The sequence below is a fragment of the Lissotriton vulgaris genome, chromosome 4_1 (genome assembly GCF_964263255.1).
Source record: "Lissotriton vulgaris chromosome 4_1, aLisVul1.2, whole genome shotgun sequence".
Classification (NCBI taxonomy): Eukaryota; Metazoa; Chordata; class Amphibia; order Caudata; family Salamandridae; genus Lissotriton; species Lissotriton vulgaris.
Genome location: NC_141691.1, coordinates 1,778,593,674 through 1,778,615,758, shown reverse-complemented (window position 1 = coordinate 1,778,615,758; position 22,085 = coordinate 1,778,593,674).

The following is a 22,085-nucleotide window of genomic DNA, read 5'->3' as shown; positions in this document are numbered from 1 at the left end:
TCTCAAATTACATCACTCATGACATCATCCAGGTGACAATCTGATACATCTTATCATACAGTAGTATACCCTTTAATACTCATTATAAAAAATGGAGCACCATATTTGAAACCATTAACACACCGATACAAGTTTCTAAAAAGCCACTCAGTGATTCCTATATCTACACACACATCTAAACACTTACCTATAGATTAACTCATACATGCTAACAAAGATCAATAGAACACTATTAAATATACTTATACACCTACATTGACATTACACACTAGCACACATCCTATTCCCTCATGAAGTCATCCTAGTCACTTATGCAAACAACTGATCATATTTACATTTACTAAGCTACACACTTACACAAACACCACTTTATTTATTCAGATACATAGTAACTCATACTTAGTGTGTTATAAAATCACTATTACAAGTATACAGTTATCCATATAGTGACCCATACAATCACTAAGTCGTAGGCACACTTAATTAGATATAACTGTTACATACACTGCCTTTTTTTCAAGTTTAATGGAGATGTACCATTGAGAGAAATATTTTATCACCACCACACCCATAACCATATACACTCACTGAAACAACTGTTATAACATGTAGTCTTAACCTCATATACCTACTGAATGAACTATTCACACATTTTCTGGCAATCACACACCCCCCACCAAACCACATAGACATTCATTTACCCATATAAATACTCGGTTAGGAAACCAATAACAAATATAGTCTTTAACATAGCAACTAAGAAAAAGCAATAAAGACTTTCACACAGTTTAGTAACTACACATTATATATAGTGAGACTCTACAAATTAGTCAAGGAAACAATCAATGACACTGTTACTAAATCCACCATCCACACATTTATATTTATTTATCCACTCATTCTAAAATGCAAAGTAGTGTATTTATAATATATATTTAAATATCAAAGCAAACCACATTCACTGGATGATGTCATCAGTGATGTCATCAGTGATGTCACTGACCATGTCATGAATAATGTAATATGTGACATCATCAGCAGTGGATTGCGGTTGGAGGCAAGATGGCGGTTTGATTCGAACCGCTAGCAGCAGCGTACCTGAGCTCCAGAAGCTGTTTGGATTACCGGGATCTCCACCCGTGAATACGGCGGTCTGTACAACAATGGATTAATTTTCGTTTTTCAGTGTACGGGCCACTGCTTCGTTATCTCTCAAACATAATTTCCAGCAAAGGGCTCGGTTTCAACCAAATAATTTAAAAAGAAAAATGCTAAGCGAACCCTTGAAAGACTCACCAATCTGCGTGTTTTGCGCTGCAGGAGCACAGCAGCGATCTTTGGTTACTTGCCTTAACCACGCCGTTCTGAAGTCTCTCTGTGTCATTCTACCCACAAGCACACTCTGGGCTCAGCTGGTGTCCTGCTCATCAGCTCGCAGTGTGATTGCTCAGTCGGAGGAATTCTCCTTTACCTCCGATTTGTCTGCTCCAGCCCAGTCAGACTCGGCAGCTTGCGGGAAGGCACTGCAAGATTCGTCTTCTGTTAATTGCTCACAGAATTTCTCCGATATGCCCCCAAAGACGGCCTCGGCAGTTTCCTCGGCTGCTGCTCGTGCGAGGCTCGCTAAAGCAGCTCGCACAGTCAGGAAAGAATCGGAACGGATTCGGAAAGATGGAGCCGGATCTGACAGTGCTTCTGCTTCAACAGGGCGGCGCAGGGGAAAAACCAAGAAACCTTTACTTACAGAGTGCTCTCCAAGACACGAGGCTCTCGCTGCCAGAAGGAAACTGACCCCCTTAACTCAGCCTTCTCCAGGTGGATCAGTAATTGAATTACTAAGGCGAAAACAAGGTGCCCTCAACAAGAATCAGCCAACCCCACCGAACGCGACTGAGCCCTTGAACAGCAGTCTGCCCTTTCAGCATTTAACGACAGCTGAGCTCTCCACCCTACCACCTCAACTGATGTTACAAACTGTGAGTACTGGGTCTGTGTCTTTGATTGTGACGAGTGAGGCCAATACTGCTAGGAATGAGCCGGGGGGTTCCTCTAATCCTACTCAAAGTATAGAGCCGATTGAGCAAAATGAACTTGATGCTGCTAGGCTCTGTATGTCTTTTTCAGGTGAAAGTGCTAATATTTTGGGAGTTGAGCATCTAGATGAGCTAGTCGCTCAAGATAAGGGACAAGACTTGACTCATCCGGAGGATATAAATGTCTCTATGCCGGACCAAACACTGATTAATCCCAAGATGAGCTCTGAACTAACTACTGCCAGCTTGTTAAATACAGCTCTAGAACCCTCCCTACCCCCTGCTATCCCTGAAATTGAGACACCAGCAACCATAGCGCAAGAAATACGCATAACTACAGACGGGGATAAAGAACCTTCTGAGTTTTATTCATTTTCTGATGAAGCATTGTTAGAGATTGAAACGGATGGCTCTATAGAACTCGAGACTGAATCAGACCCAGAGCTCTCATCTGATTTAGAGGAGGGACAGGAATCAGAGTATATTTGCAGTTCCTCTGAAGGCACCAATGAAGATCACTCTAAAACCAATACTGTTCGCACTAAACCAGGGGCAAGTTCCAGACCGTTGCACAGTGGCACAGAGGGTGATCATCCTCCCCCGAAGTTGTCTCTCTCCCCTGCTCATGACTCTTACCACCCTGATCCTAGTGAGTTCTCTTCAGCAGCAGCAGTGGAGACCATTTTGCAAGCTATTGCAGCCCATAGGGAAGAGACCACCCTTGAAAGTAAAAAATCTAGAGCTGCATTACGAAAGGTTCAGGGGGTAGTCAGAAAGCTTACTAAGTCCTGCACTGCATTTGGAGAGAGAGTGACCGAGATTGAATCAAGAGTCCTCCTCAATGAGAACGAGGTGATGGTTAACACTGAAAAAAATCAAGCTACAAGACGCTGAACTATCAGATATGAAATGGAAGCTCGAGGATTTCGAGAATCGACAACGCCGCAGCAATCTACGTATTTTGGGAGTCCCCAAAAAAATTGAGGGCGAGAACATCCGTACATTTGTAGTGCAACTGTTTAGAGACACAATGCCTGAACTAAATGATTGGAACTTAGACTTGGAAATACAACGTGCACATCGAGTCCCTTTTAAAATATCTGCTAAACCTGGTGCTTACCCATGTGCCATCTTAGTTTATTTTGGGAACTTTTTGTTGCGTCAGATCGTCGCAGAGAAAGCTAGACCCGATCGTAAATTGAAGTTCAAAGATTGCTTTTTCTTCACAAGACCTGACTTCTGTCATGCAACTGTAGAGCGGCGATGGCGTCTACCCTCATTGATCAAGCCATTTCAGGAAAAAGGAGTCCAAGCCTACTTGAATAATCCTGCTAAATTAAAAGTTGTACGTGCATGACAGACTTTTTTTTTTACCTCGGAGATTAAGGCCAAAGCTTATTTAGATGAGATTCAGTAATCAGACCATTGAATCATAATAATATGAAGGCCTGAATCTCCATTTGTTGCTATTTTCTTACGTCACACTAGGCTTGCTCCCTTTGTAGGTGATCCTGTTGGGATTTTACATATTATATAAATTTAAGGTGGTAGCTCAGGTTTCGCTCTGCTCCTCTTCACCCAGACTCTGGTAGAGTCTGAATGCCTCTTGTTGTGGGGAGGGGTTGCGGGGGGAGGGTTGGGTAAGGGTGGTAGGGAAGGGGGGGTGGAGAGGGGGGTTGCATTAAAACAAAAAAAGAACCAGGCCAGATAAAAGGATGCACAGCTTGTATGAACTATAATAAAATAATTTCTAAGCAGAAGGAGATGCCGAGACACATTACCTATAATCAAATATGTACAGGTATTATACGTCGCCAAACATACAGTTTTGACAATGGGTAAGCTTACGGTTCAAACATTGAATGTAGGGGGGCTACTGACTACTAATAAACGTTTTCTTCTGGCTGAATTAGTCCGCTTAAACCCTGTCGATGTCCTATGTCTCCAGGAGACGCATATACCCTGGGAGAAAAGATCTTTGTTGAGATTAAGAGGTTATAATTTATTAACAAACTCAACACAAACTTTAAATATAAGGGGTGTAGCGATTCTGGCAAAAACTCATCTTGGGACAGCAGTTCGGCATATGTCAGATCCGCATGGCAGGTGGGCGGTGGCTAAACTGGCCTCGGGAATTTCTATTTGCACTATCTACGGTTCTAATCAAGATGATCCAGCTGTTTTTGAATTTTTAGAAACAGAGCTCCCAACCTGGCAAGGCCCACTCATCATCTGTGGGGATTTCAACATCTCTCTTAAAGTACAACCTGATGTAATTCAATTTCAGTTGAAATATACAGGTCGTAAACCTAAGGTTTTCAAAGCACTTGTCAGATTGTCCAATAGTTTAGGGATAGTTGATTTTTGGAATTACTCTAACAAAGATGATCCTGGGTATACGTATTTCTCACAGCCCCATCAGAAACACATAAGGATTGATTATTTTCTTGTACCACATGAATTTCTAGCACACTCTTCAATCAACAAACAGCCAAAGATCATCTCGGACCATAATTCCCTCATCTTTTTAACAAATATACCCGACCCCATCAGTCAACGCGGGTCCTGGACATTTGACCGCAAACTGCTGGCAAATACCCAATAAATTTCTCATATAAAACATTGGACAACGCAATTCTTTGAGGCCAATCGCTTTAGCGCGTCGAGGAATGCAGTTTGGGACAGCTTTAAAGCCTCCCTTAGAGGCGAAACCATTAGTTTTCAAAATCATGCCAGAAAGCAGCAACTTAACAATTTTAATTTAAAGATGAAAGCCCTATTGATAGCTGAGCAAAAACATATCTTACAAATATCAAGAGGTTGTGATGCAAAACATGAGATGTATCAGGTCATAGCTCTAAAAACAGACCTTAATCACCATCTTAGTCAGAACGCGGCCCAAACATACAGAGTACATAGAAAGGATGTTTACGAGAGTGGAGAAAAAGTCGGCAGACAATTAGCACTTCGCACTCGACAGAAGACCACCTCCAAAAATATCACTTCTATTCATGACAGTGGACAGGTGTATACCCAAACTGATGATATTGTTAAGCAATTTCAACTATACTATCAGAAATTATATTCCGAGGATGCCGTGTATACCGAAACTGATTCCGCTACTTATCTACATAATTTACTTAATTTCCCAAATGCTGAAAAACGCCTTGACGATGTTTCTCGCAGAGACTTAGAAAAAGAAATCACAATAGAAGAGGTGTTCACTGCTTTATCAGTAATGTCTTCTGGTAAGGCCGCAGGCCCTGATAAAATTCCAATTGATTTATATAAAATACTGTCTTACCAGCTAGGGCCGTTTCTCCATGATTTATTTCTAGGTATTCAATACAACGGGATACCTCCCGAATCCTGGAATGAAGCTAATATTGTCGTTTTCCCAAAGAAAGGTAAACCCCCGGAACTTGTTACCTCCTACCGTCCAATATCATTAATCAATTCGGACTCCAAATTATACGCTAAGGTGATGGCTGTTAGGCTGAGCAGGGTCATTGAACATTTGGTCTCCCCGTGGCAACATGGTTTCATCCCAGGGAAAGGGACTACCAACCATATTAATAGAGTTATTACTTTGTTTGATTCCATGTCTGCTACGGGCGGCCGGATGTCAATGATCCTGTTAGATGCCGAAAAGGCCTTCGACCGCGTCTCTTGGTCTTTCTTATGGGCGGTTATGTCACACCTTAATTTTGGCCCCAAATTTATAAAATCAATTAAAAGTATGTATCACTCGCCCAAAGCTAAGATTCAGGAACCCGGATCTGTTTCCGGCCACATCAGCATATCCAGGGGCACTTGACAGGGGTGTCCTTGTTCCCCTATATTATTTGCATTGTATATCAATCCTTTAATTTTAAAACTCTTAGAGACTCACTTAATTAAGCCTGTGGTCTGCGGTCAATACCAAACAAAAGTATTGGTTTCCGCAGACGACATAGCTATTGTTACTCCTGATACTTCTGAGGCTATTATCACTATTGAAAACCTCACCACCGAATATGGTAAATTCTCAGGGTATTCGCTTAATAAGGGGAAAACTTTAATTATATGCACTAACAACATAGTCTGCAATGATCCTAGGGTGACGAATAATGCCACATATTTGGGAATTGTGATCATCCCAGATATTAAAAGCATTATTAAAACAAATTTCGACCCTCTTCTAGATAGAATTAAAAAGGATCTTGATCATGTGAATAGCATATATCTTACAATTATAGGTAGAGCCAACTTTTTAAAAATGAACGTCCTACGAAGGTTTCTTTATTTTTTCCGGGCTATTCCTTTAGCCATTGATGATAAGATTTTAAAAACATTAAATTCACTTATGTCCAAGTTCATCTGGCAAAACGGCAAGATCAGGAGGTCACACAAACTGCTGTCCTTACCCTTAGATAGAGGAGGCTTAGCTATCCTCAACACAACTTTGTATCACTGGGCCGCCTTTATGCAGATCTTTGCTCCTCTGATCAAAACTATAAGCGTAACTGACTACAGCGTAATTAATTCTATTCCTTCCATTTATGAGCTTATTCTAGGGAGTAACGCTGACGGCTTGTTTCTTCGCTACACAGACACCTCTTATTATAGAAACTATCGACAATATACAACTATAACTAATGCCCTTACAGTTTGGAAAAAGATCCACAAACATATGCAAATTAGCAAGATCACCAGATATACACCTTTGTTGCACTCGTCTCTCACCTCCAATATCGGTTTTGATTCTACAGCTAGAAAATGGAAACTCCTGGGTATTTTAACGGTTCATGACTTCTTGTTTAAAGGGTTTGAAACTTCCTTTTCTGATTTAAAAACGAAATATAATCTGCTCAATGGAGATTTTCTTAAGTATGCTCAACTATTTGCTAAACTCAAAACTAATATATCAACTGTAGACCTCTCAAACATTCAATTATTTGAGTTATTGAATAGATCCAATACAAGAATCGGCACCCTTTATGATACCCTTATGTGTGAAATCAGGGATGATCTTGAGAAAACAGAAGCAAAATGGGTAGTGAAGTTTGAGAATCCTGATGTTGATTTGTATTAATGCATTGAATTATCTAATTGCCTGCTCATGTCTAGCAATCTTAAAGCCCAGCTATATAAAACTGTGTTTAGCTTGTATTATACCCCTGTTAAACTATACACCTGGGGGAAAAGAGAAAATGACCTTTGTCTTAGATGCGCAATGGGTCCTGCAGATAATATTCATATGTTTAGTAGTTGTTGTAAGCTCGATTTAGTAAAAAGTATGATCGCAGATTATTGGTTGGTAATATTCGGCCATAGATTACCTGAATCTGACTGCTTATATTTAATGGGTCTTGATGGGTCCTTAACGTTTACCAGAAGCGAAAGAAGACTTGTCTTTATTGGTACGGCTATACTGAGAATAATCATATCAGCCTGTTGGAAAGACTCTGTCCCCCCCCACTTTCCAAATGTGGCTAGCTCGCTTCCTAGCGGTTTGTAATTATGAGACATCGATTTATGCTACCAGGGGATTGAAAGCTAGGAAATTGGGCGAGGCTATTTGGAGTCCAATATTACGCTGGCGGGAAGGTATAAATCCTACCTTAAGAGGTAGACAGTAATGTTATTTTTCTTCTTGTGGTTTAATGTCTTTTTATGTTCCGTCATATTGTTATCAGCTCTCCCTGCCTATGTAATTTTATATGTTGGTGGAATTACACCTACATATCTTTTATTTTGTTGATTTGTTGCTGATTTTTTTTTTTTAATGAAATGATGTGTATCCAATGTACTCTCCTGGTTCAATAAAAAAAAAAAAACAAGTGTACAGTTATCTATACGTCACTCATACAATCACTGAGTCTTATGTATACTTATTTATATACAACAACTGTCACATACACTGACTTTTATATTTCTAGTTTGTTTGACATGTATCATTGAGAAATATATTTACTCATCACCACACCCATAAAGAGATGCACTCATCCAAACAACTGTTTCCATATACAGTCTTAACCTCATATACCTACTAAATCAACTATTTACACATCTTTGGACAGTCACACACCTCCCACCCAACCCCACACACATTCATTCACTATCCCATACAAATACTCATATAACTAATTAATAACTAATATAGACTTTCACATAGCTAGTAACCAACTTATGTAGTAGTTTACACAACAAGAGCTAGTGTGATACAGGTATTCACACATTTTAATCACTACCCCATATATTTAGTAAGACACTTTAAATTTGTCACTTAGACAGTCAATCACATTGCTAGTAAATCCTCCACTCAGACACTTCTACATCCACTCAGTCTTCAATGCAGATTGCTGTATATATAATACTTATTTAAGTATCAAAGTGATGTCATCAGTGATGTAATTTGAGATGTTATCAGTGATCTCACTGACCATGTCATGAATGATGTAATATGTGACATCATCAGCAGTGGATTGCGGGCGCGCGAGTTATAGTTAGTACAACTAACTATAACGTGGGAACTTCAATGGTTTTGTAAGAGTGAAATGGCCAACTAACTATAACAACCCTAAAACCTATTGTTTTTTCAGTGAATATATATATATATACATTTAAAAAAGAGATGCCTCGAAACCAGTTACATTCTCCAGTTTGATTCTATGTGTCCGGGTGGTCTTAATACTACGGAAGATCTCCTTACTTTTTTATGAGTGAAAATGAAGTCTTGTCTTAGCAATATCATGAGATCAGGTCACTATTAGAATGTAGAATGTAGAATTTTATGTATTGAGATTGTTTCCAAGCTTTTTCATGATAGGTAAACTGATAGTTGTCACCAGGATAGGTCGCCCCCACGCACTGCCGCCTGCCTGCCTGCTGCCAGGAATCCAGTTGCCTCAGCTGATTCCGCTTCCTGCTCTGCCGCTCGGACGACCCAGCCACCGCTGAGCCACCCGCCCTAGACTCTTCCCGCCGCTGCCTCCCTGCAGCCCCGCCCCCGCCAGCCCATTTGCCACCACGCTCCCGCCACCCAGCTGCTCCTCCCTCCCGGCTCCTTACTTAAGGGGACCACGTCCTGGGGTAGGGAGCGACCGCTGAGCCTGTCACCAGGCTAGGTCGCCCCCACGCACTGCCGCCTGCCTGCCTGCCTGCCTGCTGCCAGGAATCCAGTTGCCTCAGCTGATTCCGCTTCCTGCTCTGCCGCTCGGACGACCCAGCCGCTGCTGAGCCACCCACCCTAGACTCTTTCCGCTGCTGCCTCCCTGCGGCCCGCCCCCCGCCAGCCCATTCACTGCCCCACTTCCGCCACCCAACTGCCCCTCCCTCCCGGCTCCTTACTTAAGGGGACCGCGTCCTGGGGTAGGGAGCGACCGCTGAGCCTGTCACCAGGCTAGGCCGCCCCCACGCACTGCCACCTTCCTGCCTGCTGCCAGGAATCCAGTTGCCTCAGCTGATTCCGCTTTCTGCTCTGCTGCTCGGATGACCCAGCCACTGCTGAGCCACCCGCCCCAGACTATTCCCGCCCCTGCCTCCCTGTTGCCCTGCCCCCCGCCAGCCCATTCGCTGCCCGCTCCCGCCACCCAGCTGCCTTTCCCTCCCGGCTCCTTACTTAAGGGGACCGCGTCCTGGGGTAGGGAGCGACTGCTGAGCCTGTCACCAGGCTAGGTCGCCCCCACGCACTGCCGCCTGCCTGCCTGCTGCCAGGAATCCAGTTGCTCAGCTGATTCCGCTTCCTGCTCTGCCGTTCAGACGACCCAGCCGCCGCTGAGCCGCCCGCCCCAGGCTCTTCCCGCCACTGCCTCCCCGTGGCCCACCCCCCGCCAGCCCATTCGCCGCCCCGCTCCCACCACCCAGCTGCCCCTCACTCCCGGCTCCTTACTTAAGGGGACCACGTCCAGGGTAGGGAGCGACCTCTGAGCCTGTCACCAGGCTAGGTCGCCCCCACGCACTGCCGCCTGCCTGCCTGCTGCCAGGAATCCAGTTGCCTCAGCTTATTCCGCTTCCTGCTCTGCCGCTCAGACGACCCAGCCACCGCTGAGCCGCCCGCCCCAGACTCTTCCCGCCGCTGCCTCCCTGCGGCCCCACCCCCTGCCAGCCCATTTGCCAGCCCGCTCCCGCCACCCAGCTGCCCCTCCCTCCCGGCTCCTTACTTATGATGACCTCAGAGTGATCGCGCAGTGGACGTGCGCAGCGGGCGCGCCGATTGTGCGCCAAAGGCGCGCCAAAGGCAAGCCCGTCTACGTCGGTCCGCGCCAGGACCGCGCCCAGCGCCAGGAACCCTGGATCCCGTCTATGCCAACGTACCCAACGAACCTATGACGCCGCCACCCTCCGCGCACTCAACACTGTCCGGAACCCCACCTGCTACCTGGCCACCCCGAAACGCACCCACGGGTCCTTCACCTGCCAGGAGTGCAAATTCACCTGTATCTGCCAAGGACAAGCACCCGCTAAACATACCACCAGCAAGAATCACGTCAAGTGTATCCTGCTCCGTCCACAAGCACGCAGTGAACTCTGAAACCTCCTAGACACAACAGCACCGTACGTCGCCTTCCTCACGGAAACCTGGATGAACGCCTCATCAGCCCCCGACACCGACATAGCCATCCCGGAGAGCTACAAGATCACCCGGAGGGACTGCATCAACCAAACCGGAGGAGACATCGCCATCGTCCACAGAAACAACATCCGCATCACAACCAACTCAGACAACACACTCCCCACCGCCGAACACCTGCACTTCCAGATTCACACCGACCCCAGGACTACACTCAGAGGCACCCTAATCTACAGACCAGCAGGTCCACGCACTCTATTCAGCGAAGCCATCGCAGACTTCGCAAGCCCGCATGCCCTCGTCTCCCCAGACTACATCCTCCGATGAGACTTCAACTTCCACCTGGAGAACAACAATGACAGCAACACCACCACCCTGCTGGACAACCTCGCAAACCTCGGACTCAAGCAACTGGTGAACACCCCCACCCACTATGCCGGCCACACGCTTGATACCGTCTTCTCCTCCAGCAAGCACATCTCCTTCAGCCACTCCACCGGACTCCACTGGACAGACCACAGCTGCGTCCACTTCACCTTCAAGAAAACTACCACCCGCAACAGGCCCCCCACAGAAGCTGGAGCAAGATCACCGCCGACCAGCTCACCACCTCCCTCAGCCGGAACCCTACCACCATCACGACGGACCCCACCGAAGCAGCCCACAACCTCGCACAATGGATCACCGACTGCGCTGACGAACTCGCACCACTGAAGAAACCACCCAGTGGGCCCCACAGCAAGAAAGCCTCATTGTGCACGGACGACCTCATAAACTCCAAGAAAACGTGCTGCTCCCTGAGAAAACCTGGCGCCAGAACCAGACAACAGAATATGACAGCCCTCAAAAACGCCACCCGCAAGCTCCACCAACTGATCCGGACCGCCAAGAGAACCACCTACAAACAGAGCCTGGACAACAACACCCACAACAGCAAGGAACTCTTCTGCATCATCAAAGAGCTCTCCAACCCCAGCGCCAGCAACAACGACATAACATCCTCGCAAGACCTCTGCGACTCACTCGCCTCGTTCTTCCACCGTAAGATCGCCAACATACATGACAGCTTTGGCGCACAGACCAATGACCCAACCACCGTACCAGCGCACCCAACCGCTACCCTCTGCACCGGTAACTCAGTCAGCACCGAAGACACCGCCCGCACTATGAGCACCATCCACTCCGGCTCCCCCACGACCCATGCCCACACTACATCTTCAACAAAGCCGACTCCATCATCGCACCCCCAACTCTGCGATGTCATCAACAGCTCCTTCGCATCAGCCACCTTCCCAGAGAGCTGGAAGCATGCCGAACTCAGCGCCCTCCTGAAAAAACCCACCGGGACCCCACAGACCTCAAGAACTTCCGGCCCATCTCACTCCTTCCGTTTCCTGCCAAAGTCATCGAGAAGACGGTCAACAAACAACTCTCCACCTATCTCGAGACGAACGGATCCCTCGACCTATCACAGTCCGGTTTTTGAGCCAACCACAGCACCGAGACCGCCCTCATCGCAGCCACCGACGACATCAGATCTATGTTCGACAACGGGGAAACCACAGCACTCATCCTCCTGGACATCTCAGCAGCCTTCAACACGGTATGTCACCGCACCCTGATACAACGCCTCAGCGACACCGGAATCCAAGGCGCAGCCTTAGAATGGATCATCTCGTTCCTCGCTGGTAGAACCCAGAGATTCTGTCTCCCCCCGTTCCGGTCAGCAGCTACCAAAGTCATCTGCGGCGTCCCACAAGGATCCTCGCTCAGCCCCACCCTCTTCAACGTCTACAGGAGCCCCCTCGCAGCCATCGCATGCAAACACAACCTCAACATCATCTCCTACGCCGATGACACACAGCTGATATGCTCCCTCACCAACGACCCCGCCACCGCCAGAGCCAGCCTCCAGGAAGGAATGAAGAATGTCGCGGAATGGATGAAGCTCAGCCGGCTGAAGCTGAACTCTGACAAAACGGAAGTCCTCATCCTCGAACCCTCGCCCTCCGCCTGGGACGACACCTGGTGGCCACCGGCCCTGGGCACCACACCCAAGCCAACGGGCCATGCACGCAACGTGGGCTTCATCCTGGACTCCTCCCTCACGATGACCAAGCAAGTCAACACTGTCTCATCATCCTGTTTCAACACCCTGCGCATGCTCCGAAAAATCTTCTGATGGATCCCCACCGCAACCAGGAAGACGGTCACCCAGGCCCTCGTCACCAGCCGCCTGGACTAGGGAAACACCCTCTATGCCGGAACCACAGACAAGCTCCAGAAAATACTACAGCGCATCCAGACCGCCTCGGCAATATGGCTGAGATACCCGCCACCCCCTCTCGACACAATCCCCAAGGATGGGAAACCGGAAACGGTTCTGAACTTTTGGAAGGCAGGAGGGAGTGACCCTCCCGGCCGTATTTATTAAAATATGAAACAAAATCAAAACATTAAAATAACAGTTTCATATTATGTACAATTTCATTTCCACATTACGATGTTTGGCTAACCTTAACATATTTCTAATAAAAAGGTTCTCCTAGCCGAACTAACATCCTACAAAACATTTAACTTGAAATTGTACATCCTAACTTTTAAGGGCCAACGGCAAGGTCGTAACCGGTGTCAGATCCCTAAACCAGAAATATCTCCCCCACTTGTGAGGGGCGACCGCACAGAGGCGTACCTCAAGTGCATCTACCAATTTCCCTTGACTTGACGGGGGCCCCAATGAACTCGACGCCATTTAAAGGTCGTCCGAGGACTCGTGTGAGGTGTCTAGAAGGTGGCGTAAACCCCCTCCCCACCCCACACAACTTACCACATCTGCCGTCGCAGGTGTCCTGGCCCCGGGAAATTCCCCAGGAGGGGCCCGTAGCCCCTCCTATCCAGGAAGGGGCCTTGACCGCCTTTCCTTTCCTTTCGGCGGCCCATCCTTAGAAGGGACCGCCTCCCCGTTGAGGGGCCAATGGCCACCTCCCCCGAGCGCTCCCATCCGTAATGGGTGACGCCCCCCCATAGGGATCTTCCAATTACTGCTCACCGATCATGACCTTACCGCCCGACCAAAATAAATACGACAATTTGACTAAAATTACTAATTACAAAACAACCATAACTATTTCACGTATGATTACTGATCAACACTAGTGCAGAATCACTTTATTCGAAAAACATACTGTAAATGACCATTCTTTATTGCATACTCAAAATAACACGACAATCATCACAACCTGTAAGAAATGGAGTTACCACATCAAAACTTTATTTAAAACAACTGGCTGTCCTCAGGGGCTGGTGGGTGGGTCAAACTTGGCTCTTCGTTCCGTCTCGAGCTCACGTGCAGCGGGGAGGTGCAGCTTCAGAGCACAGGAACAAGAGGATGCTTTCTTGGCTTGTTGCTCCTTTTATCCGTCTTCGGGCGGGCGTAAACCCGCCTCCGCCTGCCTCCCTGGGCGTGGCCGGCCGCGTCAGTGTCTAGGACAACCCACTCCAGGGCGGGAAAAAGCGCGCCCCGGCTACGCCGCTTCGGGCATACCAGCCGAGACTCGCCTCCCGCCCAAGATGGCCTCCCGGGGGGATCGGGGTACTCCACCATACGTTCGGGGGGACCGAATGGTCTCCCCTTTCCATATGGCTGAGATACCCGCCACCCCCTCTCGACACAATCCCCAAGGATGGGAAACCGGAAACGGTTCTGAACTTTTGGAAGGCGGGAGGGAGTGACCCTCCCGGCCGTATTTATTAAAATATGAAACAAAATCAAAACATTAAAATAACAGTTTCATATTATGTACAATTTCATTTCCACATAACGATGTTTGGCTAACCTTAACATATTTCTAATACAAAGGTTCTCCTAGCCGAACTAACATCCTACAAAACATTTCACTTGAAATTGTACATCCTAACTTTTAAGGGCCAACGGCAAGGTCGTAACCGGTGTCAGATCCCTAAACCAGAAATACCTCCCCCACTTGTGAGGGGCGACCGCACAGAGGCGTACCTCAAGTGCATCTACCAATTTCCCTTGACTTGACGGGGGCCCCAATGAACTCGACGCCATTTAAAGGTCGTCCGAGGACTCGTGTGAGGTGTCTAGAAGGTAGCGTAAACCCCCTCCCCACCCCACACAACTTACCACATCTGCCGTCGCAGGTGTCCTGGCCCCGGGAAATTCCCCAGGAGGGGCCCGTAGCCCCTCCTATCCAGGAAGGGGCCTTGACCGCCTTTCCTTTCCTTTCGGCGGCCCATCCTTAGAAGGGACCGCCTTCCCGTTGAGGGGCCAATGGCCACCTCCCCCAAGCGCTCCCATCCGTAATGGGTGACGCCCCCCCATAGGGATCTTCCAATTACTGCTCACCGATCATGACCTTACCGCCACAGGCCGGATAGTTGACCGGCTATCCGGACCCCCCACAACAACTCCTGCCTAAAGGTCATGTTTTAAACTCTTTAGCCAAGCAATGAGGTCTCCTATGAGTAACTCATTCCCCACCCGGGACAAATGGACCCCATCTCCCAGGTACATACTGTCCCCCTTAATACAACCATGCGGAATAGAATGCAGTGTACTTGAACGAAACAATCTACCCAATTTGTTATTTACTTTCTTCACTGAGTGATTCAGAGCAGAAACCGAATTCGCCCCCCGCCACACTTTCCGTGGAATCATATGGGACCATGCAATTGTGCACCCTGGAACTCTTCTCGCCAACCAACTTACTGTGGAGAGCATTGCCTCAAGAAGAAGTCGTCTACCAGTGGCCACCAAATCGTTGCCCCCAAGATGGACTATGATTATAGACGGCGGTGACCTTGTCCGCCCTAACAAACCCTCGAAAAAGGATTGAAACCGGTCAATACAGAGCCCGCCCCTTCCGTAGAAGGTCACCCTGTACCCGTATTCCCCAGCCATGTGAATCATGTCACCTGCTTTGAATACGTCCGCGGCACGCCTCACGTATGAGTGGCCCACGACCCACACCTCTTTTTCCGCAGCCGGTGATGTCTGACCGCTGGTTCCCAGGTGTCGGGTCGACTGCACAGTCCGCCCCGCCTCGTAAGCTTGCGAAACTGTAAACCAAACAAAAACAAGAAGCGTGAGTACATCATTACAGCTTCACAACATGTGCAACCGCACATACTTTTTGTAACAATTCGAGGACCAACGCCCCAAACGTTTCACTTTTTCCACACTCAGACCCCTGGCTGTAGCCTCAGTAGCAGCCCCTATCCGAAAGGAATGGGTCCCGAACTCGCCGGGGTTCAAGCCTGCGGCCGAAATTGACATCGCAAGCACCCGCTGGAACTGAAACCTCGTCAGTGGGGTGGCGTCAGCGTGTCTCAACAAGATCCCCCCCCATGATGCCACCCTCTGCGCCAAATATTCCTCTACGCAAACAACAGGGCACATGGGAGCCCCGGGAATCCTATGTATGACTATGCAGTCCCCAATCGCACCCTGATCGGTCTTGGACCTGACAAACGAGACAGTCATCGTCTCCACCTTCACCTGAATGTGCTCTCGGCACAGTCCCCCCACCGTATCCTGCTTGTTCTTCGCCACCAGTTCGCTTACCCGCATAGCCCCATGGAATGCTAGCGCAAAAGCGGCTCGGAATAACACTGTTTCATACTGGAATGAACATGTCGCAGGGAGTACAGAAAATAACAGGGCCAACCTATCCAGGCCTATCGGGTGTCTCCGATCTACTCTGCAACCCTCCAGGCGTTGCCACCCACGTAGCGCTTTCTGCACCACGAAAGACGCTGTCGGGTCCCGGATCCCATGAGCCCTTGCCATAAAGGAAATGGCGGCCCGGTGCCTCTGGGCCGTAGCTACTGATTTGCCTGCCCGATGTAGAGACAGCAAAAATTTTACGACAAGCTCTTCCTGGCCCCAAAGCTCCCCCCTAGCAGAACCCAAAAAAGACCAATAGGAACGAAACGCCCCTTCGAATGCCTTCCTTGTCCTGGGTGCTAAACTCTCTCCCACGAGGTTTTGTAGTTCGGGGCACCGAGAGACCAGAGAGCTTCGGGAAAGGGTGCCGCCACCCGGTCCGCTGTGGGCAGAAAACCCCAGAAGGCCTGCATACGGAAACGAGAAAGCGCATCAGCCGCTTGATTCAACACCCCCGGGACATGTCGCGCCCTAAAGAGCACATTCAACTGCATACACAATAACACAATTTCTTTGAGCAGTCTCAGAATCCATTTACAACGTGCTGCCTGACTATTGATACACTCAACCACGGTCATGTTATCAGACCAGAACACCACAGAGTGATCCCGGAACCCCTCAGGCCATGTTTTCAGGGCCACCAAAATAGGGAAGAGTTTGAGAAAAGCAATGTTACTCGTCAGCCCGCACTCGTGCCACCATGACGGCCATTTTTGAGCCGACCATTGCGTACCGAATATGGCGCCAAAACCTATACTCCCCGCCGAATCTGTCCACAGCCCCAGCTCCTCGGAGGACACCGCTGGTTTGTTCCAGACAATTCGACCATTGAAATCCGCCAAGAATGCCAGCCAAATGCGCATGTCCTGGCGAATCTCTGCCGAGAGCCTCGTGCGGTGGTGTCCCTCTTTCAGGCCGACCATGGCTTGTGCAATCGAGCGGGAAAAGGGGCGGGCCATTGGCATTACTCTGAGGGCAAAATTCAACTGGCCCTCCGTTTGTTGCAATTGATGCAGGTTTACCTTAGACACTCGCATACATGTTTCAAGGGATGCCCTGAATTTTAACACTTTTTCTTTGGGTAACCGAAAACAACCTTCCTCCGAGTCGAGCTCGATCCCCAGAAACTCGAGTGAAGTCGAGGGACCCACAGTCTTACCTGGTGCCAATGGCACACCAAAATGATTCATTAAGACACAAAATTCGTTTAAAGCCTGTCCACATTCTGGATCCCCGGCTGCCCCCAGGAACAGAAAGTCATCGAGATAATGCATAACATGCTGAAAACCCGTCTTTCTTGTGAATACCCATTGTAGAAAACAACTGAACTTTTCAAAATAAGCACAAGATATAGAGCATCCCATTGGCATACATCTATCCATGTAATAGCGACCCTGAAACATGAAACCAAGAAGACGCTGATCGTCTGGTTGTACCGGGAGCAACCGGAACGCTGACTCGATGTCTGATTTTGCCATCAGCGCCCCGGGCCCCAGGCGATTCAACATGGCGACGGCCTCATCGAAAGATGCGTACCGCACCGAACACACTTCCGGGTCTATCGCATCATTCACGGAAAGACCTCGTGGGGCTGACAAGTTATGTATTAGCCTAAACTCACCCAGGTCCTTCTTGGGGACCACCCCCAAAGTTAGCAACTGGTGGAAAATCGAATGGACCGGCAACACGCCCTCGAGTCACCTCTTTCCCAATCTTTACCCGTTCCACCACCGTATGCTGCAGGACCGACAGTTGGTTCTTACAACTTGCTTCACCCCGAAAATCCCCCACTGGAATGCGGAAACCATATGAAAAACCGTCTCGCAACACCCCAGCGGAGACATGATCCGGGTATTCGTTGAGCCAAGGAATCATCGCCATGGTATCAATCGGGGTAGGTAAAGGCGCCCCTCGGACTATTTCAGACCTGTTTGGCGCTTCCCCTACCACCGTTATCACCCGTTTTGGCTCTGCACATGGTCTCAGGATGGGAGGACTGCCCACACCCCCCACATTCAGGTTTAAACTTGCATGACCCCTGGGGCCTCGTACATTTTCCCCTGTTAAAATTCCAACAAATCCCCCTTTTACCTGCGTTGCCACTCGACTTCGAATGGTGCTCGTTACCTGCACCCGTCCGAAAGGGTGTCCCAGAGGATTGGCAGGAAGACTCACCCCCGTTACTCCCCAACAATGGTACTTTTAACATGCCTGAATTCTCCATTTTTTGCCAAGAAATGGAGTCATAACAATCCCATGTTAGAGCTGGGTCGTGCTCCTTAGCCTTCCTAAAAAGATTGTCATAACAAAACCACTGATTGCCCTCGTATGCTAGAGAATACTCCATGATACGTGTCTGGTAAATAGGCAACTCCATCAACAATTCAGGCCTTCGCTCACCCATAATGGAGGTAAAAATGCCAAACGCTCTGCCCCAAGTACCTATGTTTTCGTCGACCTTAAAGGCGGCTATTTTTGCGCGCCAAACACTCGGATGCATAAGCTCTTTTTGGCCCTTCACATGCTCCATCTCGTAATGGTCAGTAAGCAAAGAAAACATGTTCACATACTTATCGGCCCAAATCTTTTCCTTAATTTCAAGTGGAACATGCTGGGCCACTTTCTCCCTTCGTGAGGGTACAGACCCCTCCCCCGCAATCGGCAGTAGCCGCTTACCTGAACTAGGTGCTGTACTTGCTGCCGAACTCGCGCCTGCTGCAATCTCAGCCACCGGAACCTGTGGGGGAACAGAAGATGGTGCCTTCGCAGCCTCTCTAGATTCCCGCAGTTGTCTCATTACTGCCCTGGCGTCGTCAGCCGTGGTGCCCTCACTATCTTTTCCCAACCACGCTGCCAGTTGTGCCGCCAACTCGGGAGGCATATCCTCTCCGTTCACGGGGGTGACTACCACGGGGATCGGATGCCCCTCCTTCGGAACCGGGATAGGCTCCTCTATCGGTGTATCGGGAACCAGGGCCTCCCCCCCAGGTGCCCCCCTTTTGGACCTCTTGCCTCTCCCGCTAGGGACTACTCCCGGCAATGCTGGTCCGACGATTCGCTTCGGTCCTCCCTCCCCATTCTTTACCGCCATCTGCTTCTTCAACTCGGCTACCTCCTTTATGAGCATGCGGAGCATCTGATCGGTCCCGACCCGCTTTCCGACCTTCTTGCCCGGCATTCTCAAACGAAGATATCTGTAAAACAAAGACAAAAATTACAACGCTCAAAATTGGCTCTTCGTTCCGTCTCGAGCTCACGTGCAGCGGGGAGGTGCAGCTTCAGAGCACAGGAACAAGAGGATGCTTTCTTGGCTTGTTGCTCCTTTTATCCGTCTTCGGGCGGGCGTAAACCCGCCTCCGCCTGCCTCCTTGGGCGTGGCCGGCCGCGTCAGTGTCTAGGACAACCCACTCCAGGGCGGGAAAAAGCGCGCCCCGGCTACGCCGCTTCGGGCATACCAGCCGAGACTCGCCTCCCGCCCAAGATGGCCTCCCGGGGGGATCGGGGTACTCCACCATACGTTCGGGGGGACCGAATGGTCGCCCCTTTCCAGACTCATCTTGGACATCCCCCACCAGAGCCACATCTCTGTCCATCTGAAGAACCTGCACTGGCTCCCTGTCAGAAAGAGAATCACATTCCCACTCCTCACCCACGCACACAAGGCTCTCCACAATGCGGGCCCCAGGTACCTCAACAACCGCCTCGCATTCTACACGCCTACCCGCCAGCTCGGCTCCGCCAGCCTCGCCCTCGCCACCTTCCCACGTATTCGCAAAGCCAACCCCAGAGGAAGATCCTTCTCCTACCTTGCAGCCAAGACATGGAACTCCCTCCCTACCCACCTCCAGCTGACACAGGACCATCTCGCCTTCAGAAAGCAACTCAAGACCTGGTTGTTCGAGCAGTAGCGCCCCCCCTCAGCGCCTTGAGACCCTAACGGGTGAGTAGCGCGCTCTACAAATTCCTTGATTGATTGATAGTTCCAAAGGGGATTTATTAATATTTAATATTTATAAACATTTTCTATATTAAGTTGGTTTTAATGATTGGTCTTAGGCATAGGGTTTTACAATTGTGTTTTAGCTCCAATCTTTTTAACAGGGTCTTTTATAGTATGTTTGATTGTAATATTATATGTATATATTAATTGGTCCCTAGGTTCAAGATCCCTTATGTAATTGGAAACTAAATTCATTTTTCAGTATTTGTATTGCCCATTTGAACAATCTCGTGAGTTGAACTCCTAGTTCTCTTTGTTTGCACTTTAAGGCATTAGCCACTTTACTCTCAGGTACTGTAGCACATAGTCACTTTATTTCATTATATAACCTATTATGTATATAAGTTATTATACAGAAGCGTTTACTAATGCCAATAGTATGCATTACGATCCAGAAAAGGGGGTGGTGATGAACAGAGTGTCTGAATTAAGCAGACCACTCTTACCCAGTCCAAAGATCAGGGCTTGATCCATCACCGTTATTTATCTCACTGCACCATCCCAGCTCAGAACCTGGCTATATGCAAATCAGTCTGTCCCTGGCCCAGTGCATCATGGGAACAGGGCAGACTAAACTACCAAGCCAATTCTTCACCAGAAAGGAGACAAGCTACCGGGGACCGGTTTCTGGCATTTCAGCCGTCTTCGGCCGGGCTTGCTTGAATCCTGATGGTGCAGTGAGAAAAGGACTCATGTCTGAGTATACCCTGCCACACCTATAGTGGCCAAAAACGATTCAGAAAAGGGGGTGGTGATGAACAGAGTGTCTGAATTAAGCAGACCACTCTTACCCAGTCCAAAGATCAGGGCTTGATCCATCACCGTTATTTATCTCACTGCACCATCCCAGCTCAGAACCTGGCTATATGCAAATCAGTCTGTCCCTGGCCCAGTGCATCATGGGAACAGGGCAGACTAAACTACCAAGCCAATTCTTCACCAGAAAGGAGACAAGCTACCGGGGACCGGTTTCTGGCATTTCAGTCGTCTTCGGCCCGGCTTGCTTGAATCCTGATGGTGCAGTGAGAAAGGGACTCATGTCTGAGTATACCCTGCCACACCTATAGTGGCCAAAAACGATTCAGAAAAAGGGGTGGTGATGAACAGAGTGTCTGAATTAAGCAGACCACTCTTACCCAGTCCAAAGATCAGGGCTTGATCCATCACCGTTATTTATCTCACTGCACCATCCCAGCTCAGAACCTGGCTATATGCAAATCAGTCTGTCCCTGGCCCAGTGCATCATGGGAACAGGGCAGACTAAACTACCAAGCCAATTCTTCACCAGAAAGGAGACAAGCTACCGGGGAAAGGTTTCTGGCATTTCAGCCGTCTTCGGCCCGGCTTGCTTGAATCCTGATGGTGCAGTGAGAAAGGGACTCATGTCTGAGTATACCCTGCCACACCTATAGTGGCCAAAAACGATTCAGAAAAGGGGGTGGTGATGAACAGAGTGTCTGAATTAAGCAGACCACTCTTACCCAGTCCAAAGATCAGGGCTTGATCCATCACCGTAGCGTGGAAGGGTATTCTCAGATGTGAGACCCTTCCTCATTGCACCATCAGGATTCAAGCAAACCGGGCCGAAGACGGCTGTAATGCCAGAAACCGGTCCCCGGGAGCTTGTTTCCTTCCCAGTGTAAGAATTGGCTTTTGTAGTTTGGTTTGCCCTGTTCCCATCATGCACTGGGACAGGAACAGACTAATTTGCATACAGCCAGGTTCTGAAACTGGGATGGTGCAGTGAGCTAAAAAACGGTGTTGGATCTAGCCCTGATCTCTTGACTGGGTGAGAGCTTTCTGCTTAAT